Genomic DNA, 17,116 nt, shown 5'->3' with positions numbered 1-17,116 from the left:
ATGACTTTAGTTAATGTTAATCCCACTATTTTGGAGGAGTGTCAACTTTGCATGCATGTGGATCTTGTTGAGAATATGTTATGTGATAGCTATTTTGTTGAATTTTCTTATGATCCTACATGTAATTATTATGAAAGAGGAAAATATGGTTGTAGAAATTTTCATGTTACTAAATTACCTCTCTTCATGTTGAGATTGCTATCGTCTTCTTCCTTGCATATGCTAGTTTTTGCTTGCCTTGATAATTTGTTTGCTTATAAAAAACCTATGCATAGGAAGTATGTTAGAATTAAGTGTGTTTGTCACATGTTTTATGATGCTCTCTTTATGCTTCAATTCTTGTCTTTCATGTGAGCATCATTGAAATCTCAATGCCTAGCTAAAAAGGCTTTAAAGAAAAGCGCTTGTTGGGAGACAACCCAATAATTTTCCTTGCTGTTATTCAATAAATAATTTATTTAGTCTGGTTAGATTTTTTTATGTTTTAATTAGCGTTTGTGCCAAGTAGAACCTATAGGATAACCTATGGTAATAGTTAATTTGATTCTGCTAAAAAACAGAAACTGTGCATGCACGAGAAAAAATTCAATAAATCACATAAACGTGATTTTGCATTCATTCTTTTTGCTGTAGATCAATAGACAAATTTCCTAGGACGTCCTATTTTGGTAGGATTTTTGGAGTTCCAGAAGTATTCGAAAGTTACAGATTGCTACAGGCTGTTCTGTTTTTGACAGATTCTGTTTTTCGTGTGTTGTTTGCTTATTTTGATGCATCTATGGCTAGTATCGGGGGGTATGAACCATAGAGAACTTGGAATACAGTAGGTTTAACACCAATATAAATAAAGAATGAGTTCATTACAGTACCGTATGTGGTGGTTTTACTTTCTTGCACTAACGGAGCTTATGAGATTTCCTGTTGAGTTTTGTGTTGTGAAGTTTTCAAGTTTTGGGTAAAGATTTGATGGACTATGGAATAAGGAGTGGCAAAAGCCTAAGCTTGCGGATGCCCATGGCACCCCAAGATATTCAAGGATAACAAAAAGCCTAATCTTGGGTATGCCCCAGAAGGCATCCCCTCTTTCGTCTTCGTCTATCGGTAACTTTATTTGGAGCTATATTTTTATTTACCACATGATATGTGTTTTGCTTGGAGCGTCTTGTATGATATGAGTCTTTGCTTTTTATATTACCACAATCATCCTTGCTGTACGCACCTATTGGGAGAGAAATACTTGATTTGGAATTTATTAGAATACTCTATGTGCTTCACTTATATCTTTTGAGCTAGATAAATTTTGCTCTAGTGCTTCCCTTATATCTTTTAGAGCATGGCGGTGGCTTAATTTTGCAGAAATTATTGATCTCTCATGCTTCACTTATATTATTTTGAGAGTCTTTTAGAACAGCATGGTATTTTCTATGGTTATAAAATTGGTCCTAGAATGATGAGCATCCAAGTTGGGTATAATAAAAACTATCATAAAAAGTGAATTGGATGCTATGATCAATTTGATGCTTGATAATTGTTTTGAGATATGAGGATGGTGATATTAGAGTCATGCTAGTGGGGTAATTATGAATTTAAGGAATACTTGTGTTGAAGTTTTTGATTCCCGTAGCATGCACGTATGGTGAACCGCTTTGTGATGAAGTTGGAGCACGATTTATTTATTGATTGTCTTCCTTATGAGTGGCGGTCGGGGACGAGCGATGGTCTTTTCCTACCAATATATCCCCCTAGGAGCATGCACGTAGTGCTTGGTTTTTGATTACTTGTAGATTTTTGCAATAAATATATGAGTTCTTTATGACTAATGTTGAGTCCATGGATTATACGCACTCTCTCCCTTCCACCATTGCTAGCCTCTCTTATGCCGACAACTTCCGCTGGTACCATACACCCACCATATACCTTCCTCAAAACAGCCACCATACCTTCCTATTATGGCATTTCCATAGCCATTCCAAGATATATTGCCATGCAACTTTCCACCGTTCTGTTTATTATGGCACGCATCATCATTGTCATATTGCTCTTGCATGATCATGTAGTTGACATCATATTTGTGGCAAGGCCACCATCATGATTTCCATACATGTCACTCTTGGTTCACTTCATATCTCGGTACACCACCAGAGGCATTCATGTAGAGTCATACCTTGTTCTAAGTATCGAGTTGTAACCTTGAGTTGTAAGTAAACAAAAGTGTGATGATCTTCATTATTAGAGCATTGTCCCAAGTGAGGAAAGGATGATGGAGACTATGATTCCCCCACAAGTCGGGATGAGACTTCGGACTTTACAAAAAAAAGGCCAAATAAAAAAATAAAAAAATGAGAGAAAAAGAGATAAGGGACAATGCTGCTATCTTTTTACCACACTTGTGCGTCAAAGTAGCACGATGATCTTCATAATAGAGAGTCTCCTATGTTGTCACTTTCATATACTAGTGGGAATCTTTCATTATAGAACTTGGCTTGTATATTCCAATGATGGGCTTCCTCAAAACGCCCTAGGTCTTCGTGAGCAAGCAAGTTGGATGCACACCCACTTAGTTTCTTTTGTTGAGCTTTCATACATTTATAGCTCTAGTACATCCGTTGCATGACAATCCCTACTCACTCACATTGATATTTATTAATGGGCATCTCCATAGCCCGTTGATACGCCTAGTTGATGTGAGACTATCTTCCTCTTTTTTGTCTTCTCCACAACCACCATTCTATTCCACATATAGTTCTATGTCCATGGCTCACGCTCATGTATTGCGTGAAAGTTGAAAAAGTTTGAGAATACTAAAGTATGAAACAATTGCTTGGCTTGTCATCGGGGTTGTGCATGATTAAATACTTTGTGTGATGAAGATAGAGCATAGCCAGACTATATGATATTGTAGGGATAGCATTCTTTAGCCATGATATTTTGAAAAGACATGATTACTTTGTTAGTATGCTTGAAGGATTATTGTTTATCATGTCAATATGAACTTTTATTTTGAATCATTTGGATATGAACATTGATTCCACAATAAAGAAAATTACATTGAAAATTATGCTAGGTAGCATTCCACATCAAAAATTCTGTTTTTATCATTTACCTACTTGAGGACGAGAAGGAATTAAGCTTGGGGATGCTTGATACGTCTCCAACGTATCTATAATTTTTGATTGTTCCATGCTATTATATTGCCTATTTTGGATGTTTATGGGCTTTACTTTACACTTTTATATCATTTTTGGGACTAACCTACTAACCGGAGGCACAACCCGAATTGCTGTTATTTCAGTATATCGAAGAAAAGGAATATCAAACGGAGTCCAAACAGAATGAAACCTTCGGAAATGATCTTTTTGGAACAAATGCCAACCTGGAGACTTGGAGTGGACGTCAAGCAACAAACGAGGCGGCCACGAGGGTGCCCGGCGCGCCCCTTGGGGGTGGGCGCCCCCCCACCCTCATGGGCCCCTCGATCGTCCACCGACGTACTTCTTCCTCCTATATATACACCCTTACCCTGAAACCGTTAGAAGCGACCACGAAGACCTAATTCCACCGCCGCAACCTTCTGTATGCGCGAGATCCCATCTTGGAGCCGTCGCCGGCGCTCCGCAGGAGGGGGAATCTACCACGGAGGGCCTCCACATCATCTCCAAGGCCTCTCCGATGAGTTGTGAGTAGTTTACCATAGACCTTCGGGTCCATATTTATTAGCTAGATGACTTCTTCTCTCTCTTTGATTCTCAATACAAACTTCTCCTTCATCTTCTTGGAGATCTATTCGATGTAACTCTTTTTGCGGTGTGTTTATCGAGATCCGATGAATTGTGGGTTTATGATCAAGTTTATCTATGAGAAATATTTGAATCTCCTCTGAATTCTTTTATGTATGATTGGTTATCTTTGCAAGTCTCTTCGAGTTATCAGTTTGGTTTGGCCTACTAGATTGATCTTTCTTGCCATGGGAGAAGTGCTTAGCTTTGGGTTCAATCTTGCGGTGTCCTTTCCTAGTGATAGTAGGGGCGGCAAGGCACGTATTGTATTGTTGCCATCGAGGGTAAAAAGATGGGGTTTATATCATATTGCATGAGTTTATCCCTCTACATCATGTCATCTTTCTTAATCCGTTACTCTGTTCTTCATGAACTTAATACTCTAGATGCATGCAGGAGTCGGTCGATGTGTGGAGTAATAGTAGTAGATGCAGGCAGGAGTCGGTCTACTTGTTATGGACGTGATGCCTATATACATGATCATGCCTAGATAACCTCATAATTATGCACTTTTCTATCAATTGCTCGACAGTAATTTGTTCACCCACCGTAATAATTATGCTATCTTGAGAGAAGCCACTAGTGAAACCTATGGCCCCCGGGTCTATCTTTTATCATATAAGTTTTTCATTTACTTTTATTTGGATCTTTTACTTTCCAATCTATATCATAAAAATACCAAAAATATTTATCTTATCATATTATCTCTATCAGATCTCACTTTTGCAAGTTTCCGTGATGGGATTGACAACCCCTTTAGTGTGTTGGTTGCGAGGTTCTTGTTTGTTTGTGTAGGTGTGTGGGACTTTTGAGGAGCCTCCTACTAGATTGATACCTTGGCTCTAAAAAATTGAGGGAAATACTTACGCTACTGTGCTGCATCACCCTTTCCTCTTCAAGGAAAACCAATGCAAGCTCAAGACGTAGCACAGCGCTCCTAGCTCTTCCTCCCGTCCCCACGGCCCCGAGAAAGGTAGTTGGGAGAGATGCTCCATATCGCACAGTCAGCTAATAAAGCTGCAGACATAAAGATTTCTCCCCCCCCCCCCGCGCAGATCTAGCCCCCGTTCGAGCAGGACTGATTCCTTTCAACGACGGGGCTCAGGCGGAGAACTTACCCAATCCATCCAGGGGGAACGAGTGTGCTTTGTTACCTACTTGTTGAGAGGCGTGGGATTTCTAGTCTATCCATTCCTCCGAGGCCTTCTGGAGTACTACGGCCTCCAGCTGCACAATTTTACTCCTTCCTCCATCCTGCATATTGCGGGTTAGGTCGCCCTCTGTGAGCTATTCCTGGGTTGTGAGGCCCACTTTGAATTATGGAGGAAACTATTCTGCCTCGTCCCTCGTAACCAAGAGGGATCAATATTTGAAGTAGGCGGAGCCAAAGTGTGGCGTGTTGCCGGGACCGGATACCTGTCCGGCATGCCGAATAAGGCATATGAAGAGTGGCCTTCCAAATGGTTTTATATCGAGGACATTGCCCTTCCCGACCCAGTCTGAATGGGTCTTCCCGAGTTTTCAAGAGCTCCATTGAAGAAACGCATCAGCTGGCACCCTCAAAGCCTTAAGGAGGAAGATAGTGCGGAAGTCCGTCAATTGATGAGAAAGATAAAGACTCTCACTCAGTCCGGATTATCCATATTCGAGGTAATGGCGACTTCCATAGCGCGAGGGGTTCAGACACTTCAATCCAGAAGGTTTCCCATGTGGCACTATAACAGGGAAAATGACGCCTCCTGCTGCGGTCGGAAGGGTCCGAACACCCTCGCCGCTTTGACCAAAATACTGGCCAAACTATACAAAGGGGAGAAAGAGGAATTCACTTGTATTAAGTGTTGGAATGGATTTTCCATGTACAATCCTCCTAGCTGGGTAAGTTCTAATCCCACTACTCTTCTCATTTTGCTCCCAGAGTTGCTTTTCATGGACATCAATCCATCCACTTGTAACAGGAATGGCGAAGAATCACCAAGGAGCTCAAGAGCCCTGCACCACAGCCAGAGGACCACAACCGGGACCTTGACTCCAGACTCAAAGAGGATCCGGATATATTTGTGGACCTCGAGGATGGGGTGTTTTACCAGGCGAGCCATGACGGCACAGAAGTGGCTATTATCGCCGACTATCCCGGTCTTCTTCCTGCCTCACACGTAAGTAACCAGGAGACATCTCTTCAAGAAGAGCTTCCTCGTCATGTCTCACCCACCGCACTGTCTCGTGCTCTAAAGGGGAGGCGCTCTGTGTGCCATGCTGCACCTGAGGCGACTCATAAGAGAGCAAAGCCTACGTCGTGCAGTCCTTTGAAGAGGACGGCAAATAAAAATACGGCCGAGCCTTCCTCAAAGAGGTACGGTTTTCAAACATGCTCCTTGACTGTCATATTGAAGTGTGACATTGTCCGTTGTGTCTCATCAGGAAAAGAATTCGCCGGACTATGTTCGGGGCTCCTGCTGGTCGTGCCTCCACCAACCGGATTCCAGATCCTGCTTTTAGGACAGAGGATGACACGGGAGTGACGCTGGATTGTTCTTCTACATAGGATTCAGATGATGTATCCGTTACAAACTCTGAAGTGGAAAGCGCCATGAATCATCGGCGCCGGCCGGCCACTCTTTGAGACCATGGAATTTCAAATGAGGCATTCAATGCCTTCAGCTCGGCTGATGCATACATCCGAGCTGCTCGAGATGGGCTTACCAGAGCCACCAACCAATATTTGAAAGATGTACACATTTGTATAAATCTGATAATTATATATATACCAGTAGCCCCCGAGACTTGAAGCAGTTGATACAACTGATTTAAGGATCATTGTATAACCAGGTGCTCACAGAGAAGAACAACCTGTTGTCTCAAGAGCTGGAAAAGTGTCAGACCCAGCTAGCTGATGCAACTGTCGAACTGGAAGAATCCAAGAAGGCCTCAACTGGTAATGTATCCCTCCATCGAGAAAAAAACAGAAATATGTATTTACTAGTAATGCTAACACAGTTGCATATCTGATGAAAGTATCGTCAGATAATCCGGGAAAGGTACCGGAAGTCACACAAGCGGGCGCACAACACACTGAAAGGCAACTCGCCGCTGGCGAGCGTATACTTACACGGGTCAGGGAGGATAAAAATAAACTCCAGGATTCCAACACCCAAATGGGCGAAGAGCTAAAAGATGTGCAAGCTTAGTTGGCTGATTCCATGAAGGAAAATAAAAGGCTGTGTGGCGGCATATTTAGTATGTGTTCAAACTTACCTATGCGTAATTCGGCGAGGAAAGGAACTGACAGAGTTATGTTTGTAGGTATGCTGACTGGCCGTCCCGAAGAAGAGATGCCTGGATCCTCAGGCGATCTACTACAAGAGCTATCACAACTGCACGAGCGAGCTCGACAGGCAATGCGGAGTGTTGCCAAGGCCTTATGGACATCCGCCTCCCCTCCAGGAAGTATGGAGGAGCTTGTACAGCTATTTAAGGGAGCGCAGCGGTGTTTCCGATTATGGAAGATATCGGCCTGCCGGGAAGGTGCACGAGAAGCCTGGGCCATGGTGAAAACACGGTATACCAAGCTTGATCCGAATCATATGGCCCGGGTCAGACCTTTAGGGTCAGATGGGAAAGAGATTCCCGTTAGTCTGGTATATGACCATGTAAAATTAGCCGCAGAATATTCTCAGCAGGATTGTAAGCTAGACAACCTATTTGATGGCGTAGAATAGGAAGTTTTTGAGTCCAAGTGACTATATACTCCAATGGACAGATTTGTCCCTAGCCGGATTGTAAAACGTTTGTCATGGCGGACCTTTTCGCTTCGACCTCTGGACCCAAAGGTCCGGAGTGTTTCTGAATATCCGCTCAGTAATATAGACCGGGGTATGTGTGGAAACCAGGCGTACGGGTCATAGTTGCTTGATAAGACAAGTACCCAGCTAGCTATGTTATATTACATTGTGATAGTAAGAAACATCTTCCAGAGAGAATAGTTCCATTAAGGGTTCCTTTCCCTGAGTGAGCATGCATTTATTGTGCATGTCCGAACTGTGATTAAAGAAACCACAGTATACTTAACATCTGGGGGTTCATAATGTAATTGGTAAAAAACATCTTTAGTCCATCGACCGAATATTCCCTTATGCACTCTAGCTTTCGGCTTCACCCAGTCTGAGGTACACATCCGGATGACCCGGCAGTAACAATTGTAGAGGTGCTCCCTTTATGCACTAGCCGAACTAACGGGGACGTAGGGCATAAGCACAGGAGCCAGGAAACCCAGCTTGGCCAATACTTAAGTCATATCGATGCATATAATGGAGACGAAAAGGTACACACGAGGAAAAGATACGTATGTTGTGAGCTTTAATGCTCAGATAATAACAACAACAACAACAACAACAACAACAATAATAATAATAATAATAATAATAATAATAATAATAATAATAATAATAATAATAATAATAATAAGCTTCTGTAGAAGAAGCCCCCAGGTATAATGGACGTACATATTTTAAGATGTGTATGTCACAGGTGTACGGTCTAGCCGCACGAAAGCTTTAAGGCTAAAAAAGGGGAAAAACAAAAAGGGAGAAAAAAATAACGGAAACAAAAAGGGAGAAGGATACAAACAAAGAGTTCGGCGCTAGGCATTGAATCTTCGGAGTCTGCCCGCATTCCATGGGTTCGGCTCTAGGCGATTGTCTGATGCATCACGCAGGCGGTACACTCCTTTAGTGAGAACTTCGTCAATGATGAAGGAACCCTCCCACTTGGGCTTGAGTTTGTCCTTTTTCTTCTCTGGTAAGCATAGAACGAGTTCGCCAACATTATAAGTCTTGGCCCGCACTTCTCTGCTTTGGTACCTCCGTGCCTGTTGTTGATATAATGCGGAACGGGCTTTTGCAACGTCGCGCTCCTCCTCCAAGGCATCTAGGCTGTCCTGCCGATCGAGCTCGGCCTCTCTCTCTTCATACATGTGCACTCGAGGTGAGTCACGAATAATGTCGCAGGGTAACACAGCCTCTGATCCGTAGACCATGAAAAAGGGTGTATATCCAATAGTACAATTGGGCGTGGTCCGCATCCCCCAGAGTATTGAGTCGAGCTCCTCAACCCAGTGATTGTCTGGTTCTTTCAAAGACCACACTAGTCTGGGCTTAATGCTGCTCATAATAAGACCATTGGCTCGTTCGACTTGACAGTTTTGTTTGTGGGTGATAGACGGAGGCGTAATCAAGCTTGATCCCCAGATTGGCACACCAGGTTGTCACCTCATCGGCTGTGAAGTTAGAGTCGTATCGGTAATGATGCTCTGCGGGACACCATAACGGTGCACAACACTGGATATGAAGTCTATCACTGGTCCGGCTTCGACCGTTTTAACTTGTTTGGCCTCTATCAACTTAGTGAATTTATCCACCATGACCAAAAAATATTTTTTCTTATGGCTTCCTCCTTTAAGGGGTCCAACCATATCAAGCCCCCAGATAGCAAAAGGCCAATTGATGGGGATTTTTTGTAGAGCGGTGGGTGGTGAGGGATTCCTAGATTAGGGGGTATCCGGACAGCCGGACTATATACTTTGTCCGGACTGTTGGACTATGAAGATACAAGATTGAAGACTTCATCCCGTGTCCGGATGGGACTCTCCTTTGCATGGAAGGCAAGCTTGGAGATTTGGATATTAGATCTCCTTCTCTGTAACCGACTCTGTGTAACCCTAGCCCTCTCCGGTATCTATATAAACCAGAGGGTTTAGTCCGTAGGACAAGGACAATCATAATCATAGGCTATCTTCTAGGGTTTAGCCTCTACGATCTCGTGGTAGATCAACTCTTGTAATACTCATATCATCAAGATCAATTAAGCAGGAAGTAGGGTATTACCTCCATCGAGAGGGCCCGAACCTGGGTAAACATCGTGTCCCCAGTCTCCTGTTACCATTAGCCTTACACGCACAGTTCGGGACCCCCTACCCGAGATCCGCCGGTTTTGACACCGATATTGGTGCTTTCATTGAGAGTTCCACTGTGTCGTCGCTATAAGGCTTGATGGCTCGTCTCGTTGTCAAGGACAACGTCACCTCTGGGGGAGCCCTGGCTCTAGGCCAAACTCTCAGGCTGGGCGGCTTCATCATGACCGCCCGATCGGCTGTCGCACCGATGATGACTTCTCAGGTCATCAAAAACAGCCTCCACGTCGATTCGGAACTCGCCGAGCAGATGGACCCAATGGAGCTCTCCTCCCTTAATGAGCTCTTGGATCGCATCGCTGCTCTGGGCATCGCTACAGACTATGACCGGATCGGGCTTAAACCCGACCAAAGGGAGATTTACTCTCCGCCGGTCACCCATGATATAGCGGTAGTGGAAGAGCGTCGTACGAATTATCCCTCTATTTTGAGGACGAACTATGTCCGGATTTCCGAGCTCTCTGAGCCGGACACCCGCTCGCGGGAGGACGTGACCCAAACCCCGAATTTAGAATCAGGCGACGGGCCGAAGAAATTGGGCAACATCCCGGAGCCCGAACCGCTAAGCTCGGAAGCTTCTTTGCCCTTGGGTCTCAGATCAGGCCAGGATTCGGATTTAAATCCACCCTCCCACCCAGATTTGTTCAATCTTTCGCATATCAGACAAGAGCCCCGAGAGACAGTACATTATTACTGGGCCAGATTCCTCCTTGTGATAAACAAGGTCAAGGACTATCGTGAGGAAGACACAATCTCCCTCTTTTGCAAAAATTGCACGGACAAAGGGATCCTCAACGCCATAAGTCGCCGTGACATAGTACACTTCGCTGACTTAGCGGCCATAGTGCAGAAGTACTGCGTGATGGAAAGCCCCTGGAAAACCCAAACAAACTTCTGGGATAATCCGGCTCTCACTAAACCCTTCGTCCGAACTAAAAGGGCAAACTCTCGTAAGTTACCCGATTCAATTACCAAAATATCAAAGCCCGATGCAAGGCTTGGAACCGTATCGGAGGAATGGCTCAATGGCCGTGCAAAATTCACAGCACTCCGGATACCTCACCAACACATAGCCTTAGAGCATGTTGGATACTCTGGCAGGTAGCAAAGAGCGGCGAGGATCTCCTCATAAACCATATGAAAGAACATGCGGTGCCCCCATGTTTGGTTTTGGTAATTGATGACAATCTCTATGGACTAATGGTTGTCGTGAGTTATATTTGAAGGATCTGTCCATAGGCTTTTCTTGAAGTCCATGTGTTGGTTTCAAGGAGTTTATGAGTTGATCAAGGTGCTATTAAGGAATTATCCAAAGATTGGTCATGTGAGTGTTGAGCTTATTGCAAGCATGTCTTGAAGAAGAAGATTGTGTGATCATTCATGTTTACCTTCAAGACATCATCCAAATGAAGAGAGTTGGAAAGATTCAAGGTTGATCAAGACTAAGTCAAAGAGTGAATCAAGTTGATCAACACACAAAGCGTAGAATATGTACCGAGAGGGATCAAGCGATCCCATGGTATGGTAAGCACTGTCAATTACGCTTTGTGTACTAACCCATGATCTTCGTGAGAGTTATTTGTGGGGTTAGGTTGTGGTGTGCAAGTTCAAGTGAAGCATCACGAGGAGATCAAATTCTTGAAGCTTGCCGTCCATTGTGGTGACAATGGACTTGTGAAGATGTGCGGAAGAGAGGCTCACCCACAGTGGAGTATGGGGGAGCAATCAACCAGTCTTCATCGAGCCAACGCAATCAAGAAAGGTGGTCCAACTTGAGGGAGTCAAGATCGTCATCATCTGGCTCAAGTGGACCATGTGCAAGGCAAAGGTTTGCCCTTGATAGGTTTTCTATTTTACCGGTCTCATGGTAGTTGTGGGAGACCGGGTTATAGGATTGTTTGCCGTACTATCAAGGGGGGCTCTCGATGAGTTGCTTGATCGTTCCGTTCGTAGAGAGCTCAAACCAGTGCATCCTTGCATCATATTTTTGGTTCTTGTTTGGTTCTTCTCCTTGTGACATTTGGAGCTTTTTGTCATTTTTATGACAAGCTCGAGTTCATCGAAAACGGACTTCACATGCATCTTCTATGATGTTTTCGATGTTGGAGGGTATGCCGGTTCTTCTCTGTTGGAGGTGTCACTCCTTTTCAAACAAGCTTGAGTTTGCTCAATTCGGAGCTCATTTGCAGAAGTTATGGCAGTTCTGGTTTTCTTTGGAGTATTCTGTGTTTTCGCGGTAGTGGCTTTAGGATGGCGCCAGCGGTAGTACCGCTGGGCGGGAGCGGCAGTACTGCTTATCGCCACAAGCAGTAGTACCGCTGTCCCACAGCGATAGTACCTCCCATGTCCATAAGCGGTAGTACGGCTCCAGTTCCGCCCTGGTACCGCCTCGACTCGAGACATGGTTCGTGTCGGGTTCTGCGGTAGTAGTAGCGGCAGTAGGAGCGGTAGTACCGCTCGTGAGCAGTAGTACCGCTGGTGTGAGCGGTAGTACCGCTTATATACGGTACTACCGTCCCAAGGTTCTTGCTGTGTTGCTCCGTTTCGCTGCTTCTTCCGCTCGAGCGGTAGTACCGCTCGTGGAGCGGTAGTACCGCTCGTGTGCGGGCTGAGCACATAACGGTTGGTTTTTCCCCCTCCTTTAAAAGGGGGTCTTCTTCCCCAATGAACCTTATCCTTTTGAGCTCGTGTTCTTCCCCCATTGTTAACCTTCTTCGAGCTTGCTAACTCTCAGTCCCTCCATGGATTCTTGCTAGTTTTTGAGGGAAAAGAGAGAGGAGATCTAGATCCACATTTCCACCAATCACTTTCTCCTCTATGTGAGGGGAACCCCTTGGATCTAGTTCTTGGAGTTCTTGGTGTTCTCCTTCTTGTTCTTCCTCTCATTTTCCTCCCTAGCATTAGTTGCTTCGGTGGGATTTGAGAGAGAAGGACTTGGGCACTCTGTAAGCCCTTGCCATTGCATTTGGTGCATCGGTTTGAGTTCTCCACGGTGATACGTGGAAGTTACAAGTTGAGAAGCTTATTACTCTTGGGTTCTTGGTACCCTTGAGCTTGTTCCTCTTGGGTGCTTGGGCGCCCTAGACGGTTGGTGGTGTTCGGAGCTCAATCATTGTGGTGTAAAGCTCCGGGCAAGCGTCGGGGTCTCCAATTAGGTTGTGGAGATCGCCCCGAGCAATTTGACGGGTACCGGTGACCGCCCCCAAGGGTTGCCAAAGTGTACGGGTTCGGTGACCGCACCCAAGGGTTGCCATTTGTACGGGTTCGGTGACCGCCCTCAAGGGTCCCTTAGTGGAATCACGACATATTGCATTGTGCGAGGGCGTGAGGAGATTACGGTGGCCCTAGTGGCTTCTTGGGGAGCATTGTGCCTCCACACCGCTCCAAACGGAGATTAGCATCTGCAAGGGTGTGAACTTCGGGATACATCGTCGTCTCCGCGTGCCTCGGTTATCTCTTACCCGAGCCCTTTACTTATGCACTTTACTTTGTGATAGCCATATTGTTTCTTGTCATATATCTTGCTATCACCTAGTAGTTTATGTTGCTTAGCATAAGTTGTTGGTGCACATAGGTGAGCCTAGTTGTTGTAGGTTTTGTGCTTGACAAATTAACCGCTAGGTTTATTCCGCTTTTGTTCAAGCCTAAACCGTAATTATTTTAAAACACCTATTCACCTCCCCCTCTAGGCGACATCCACGATCTTTCACCATACAGTAGAGCAACATCCCGCTGGAGATAACAATGTGGTATTGATAGTCTTCGAGACTTTCGCCTCAAATAATAGGCGCAAGCGAGCTCAACACAGTCTCGCCAAAGTTTGCCATGTGGCAACAATAAATCCGTGGAACGACACGGCCATAACTTTCAATGCGAGTGACGAACCTCAATTCCGAACAGTCCGGGCACTAGCCACCTTGGTCCTTAGTCCAATCGTGTACGGCTTCCGGCTCACTAAAGTGCTCATGGACGGTGGAAGCGGATTAAACCTCATCTACGAGGAAACCCTCAACAAGATGGAATTGACAAAAGCTGCATTGAGCAAAGCAGCAAGACCTTGGAATCATCCCTAGTCGAGAGGCACGATGTGCGGGAAAAATCACACTAGATGTGGTATTCAGCACGCCGGAGAATTACAGGTCCGAAGAAATCACATTCCAAGTAGCCCCGTTCAGCAGCGGATACCACGCCCTCTTAGGGAGGGACACATTCACGAGCTTTCAAGCTATACCCCATTACGGGTACATGAAACTCAAAATGCCCGGGCCCAACGGAATCATCACTCTTGCTAGTGATCCGGACATCGCACTCCGCACCGAAAATAAAACTACCGCACTAGCCCTAGAGGCATTATCCAAAGCATTTGCAGCCGAAGAACTAACAACATTGCGCGCCACAGTGGACAGGGCGACGTGATACTTGACAAGCGACCCAAGTCTACCTCTTTCAAGCTCGCGGACGAGATAGTCAAATTCCAGGTCCACCCAAGGGACCCCACAAAGACAGCTGCCATTGGGACACAGTTGAACCCCACAATGGACGCTGCACTGCGAGATTTCCTACGTGAAAATTGGGACATTTTTGCCTGGCATCCTTCAGACATGCCGGGCATCCCACGCAGGCTGGCCGAACACAACCTCAATATACTGAAGGGATACAAACCAGTCAAGCAGACTCTTAGGCGCTTCTCAGAGCCTAAGTGGCAAGCCATGCGAGAAGAGCTAGCCAAGCTACTCGAGGCCGGATTCATCAGGGATATAAAACATCTGGATTGGCTAGCAAACCTAGTAATGGTACCAAAGAAGGACAAATCCTGGTGCCTATGTGTCGATTTCAAAGACCTCAATAAGGCTTGCCCTAAGGATCCCTTCCCCCTCCCTCGCATTGACCAAATCATTGACGCCACTGCATGACATGACTCACTGTGTTTCCTTGACGCATACTCCGGATACCATCAGATAAAGATGGCGGAATCCGACCAAGCCGCAACGGCCTTCATAACGCCATATGACCCCTTCTGTTTGAACACTATGCCTTTCGGGCTCAAAAACGCCGGTGCAACCTACCAACGCATGATTCAGACATGCCTGGAGAAGCAAATCGGCAAAACAGTGGAGGCATACATGGACGACGTGGTCATCAAAACAAGACACGTCGACACTCTTATAGATGACTTGAGACTAACGTTCGACAACCTCTGAACCTACGACATCAAGGTCAACCTGGAAAAGTGTGTCCTCGGCGTACCCTCAGGGAAGTTGCTCGGCTTCATTGTTTCCAATAGAGGAATCGAAGCAAATCCGGCCAAAATCCGAGCTTTGTCACAATCGGCTATCCCAACAGACCTCAAGCAGATCAAGAAACTAACTGGACGTGTGGATGCCTTAAGCCGCTTTATCTCCCAATTAGGAGAAAAGGCACTACCTCTTTATCGCCTTCTTCGGTGCACCGAACACTTCGAGTGGACGGATGCGGCCACGGCCGGACTAGAAGAAATAAAGGCCCTATTGGCCAGCAACCCAGTCCTGACCGCACCAAATACTGGCGAACCAATGCTATTATACATAGCTGCAACACACCAGGTTGTAAGCGCAGTGCTCGTCGTCGAACGAGTAGCACACAGACACAAGTTCCTGCTCCAAAATCGGTATATTACGTGTCCACTGTCCTCACTCCATGCAAATCCCGATACCCACACTATTAAAAAATAGCATACGCGGTCTTCATGGCATCCTGGAAGCTACGACACTACTTTCAAGAGTGTTCGATTACGGTGGCCTCCGAAGTACCACTTAATGACATAATAAATAACCGCAACGCTACGGGCCGGATTACCAAATGGGCTATGGAGCTCCTCCCATTCGACATTACATACAAACCACGGCGAGCCATCAAGTCGCAAGTACTGGCTGACTTTGTCGCCGAATGGACAGAAGCCGAACTCCCTAAAGAGTACGACGCCTACTCCAACTGGATCATGCACTTCGACGGCTCTAAAATGCTGGCTGGACTGGGACTGGGTGTTGTCCTGACATCCCCCACCGGAGACACGGTCCAATACGTACTCCAAATATTATACACAGACTCCAACAATGCGGCCGAATATGAGGCTCTGTTGCATGGTCTTCGGATGGCAGTCTCCATGGCCATCCAACGCCTAGAAGTGCGCGGGGACTCGAACCTCGCAATATCACAAGTAAATGGAGACTTTGATGCCAAGGATCCGAAAATGGCGGCCTATCGTAATGCCTTACTCAAAATATGAGCTCGGTTCGAGGGGCTCGAATTCCACCATGTGGTCTGAGAAAATAATCAAGCGGCGGATATCCTTGCCCGAATCGGCGCTAAATGCGACCCCGTCCCACCTAATATCTGCTTGGAAAGGCTGTTCAAGCCATCCGTGGTATGGTAAGGGGAGTCCGGCAATACCAGCCCGACTCCGAACACAACCCTAGATTCCGAACCATCTGACGTAATTGGAGGCTTTGCCACTGAAATAACACCTTCGGCCCACGAAATCATGGTTGTCATTGCCCCGTGGACCGAGCCCTTCTTAGCCTACCTAAATAGGCAAGAGCTCCCCGAGGACCAAAATGAGGCACGTTGTATTGTGCGATGTTCTAAGGTCTACAAAGTCCATGAGGGAGAGCTCTATAAGAAAAGCGCCACCGGAGTGCTCCAAAGATGCATCTCCGAAGAGGAAGGGCGGCAAATCTTAGCCGAAATCCATGCCGGACTCGGCGGCACCACGCGGCAGCTCGGGCACTTGTAAGCAAGGCCTTCCGAACAGGTTTTTACTGGCCGACAGCCTGGGCAGATGCACAGGACCTTGTCCAACATTGCGTCGGTTGCCAACTCTTCGCCAATCAGAGCCATATGCCCCCTACCGCTCTCCAAACAATCCCCATAACTTGGCCCTTTGCGGTCTGGGGGCTGGACATGGTCGGACCTCTTAAAGGGGGAAGCCATAAGAAAAAAATACTTATTGGTCATGGTGGACAAGTTCACCAAATGGATAGAAGCCAAACCAGTTAAAACGGCCGAATCCAGACCAGTGATAGACTTCATATCAGGGGTTGTACACCGTTACGGTGTCCCCCACAGCATCATCACTGACAATGGCTCAAATTTGACAGCCGATGAGGTGAAAACTTGGTGCGACAACATGGGCATCAAGCTCGATTACGCCTCTGTCTATAACCCCCAAACAAACGGTCAAGTCAAACGTGCAAATGGTCTCATCATGAGCGGCATCAAACTCAGACTAGTGTGATCCTTGAAGGAATCAGACACGCATTGGGTTGAGGAGCTCGACTCTGTACTCTGGGGGCTGTGGACCACACCGAATCGTACCATCGGATACACACCATTTTTT

This window comes from Triticum dicoccoides, chromosome 5B (assembly GCF_002162155.2).
Source record: "Triticum dicoccoides isolate Atlit2015 ecotype Zavitan chromosome 5B, WEW_v2.0, whole genome shotgun sequence".
NCBI lineage: Eukaryota > Viridiplantae > Streptophyta > Magnoliopsida > Poales > Poaceae > Triticum > Triticum dicoccoides.
Note: the sequence above shows the minus strand (reverse complement) of the source record.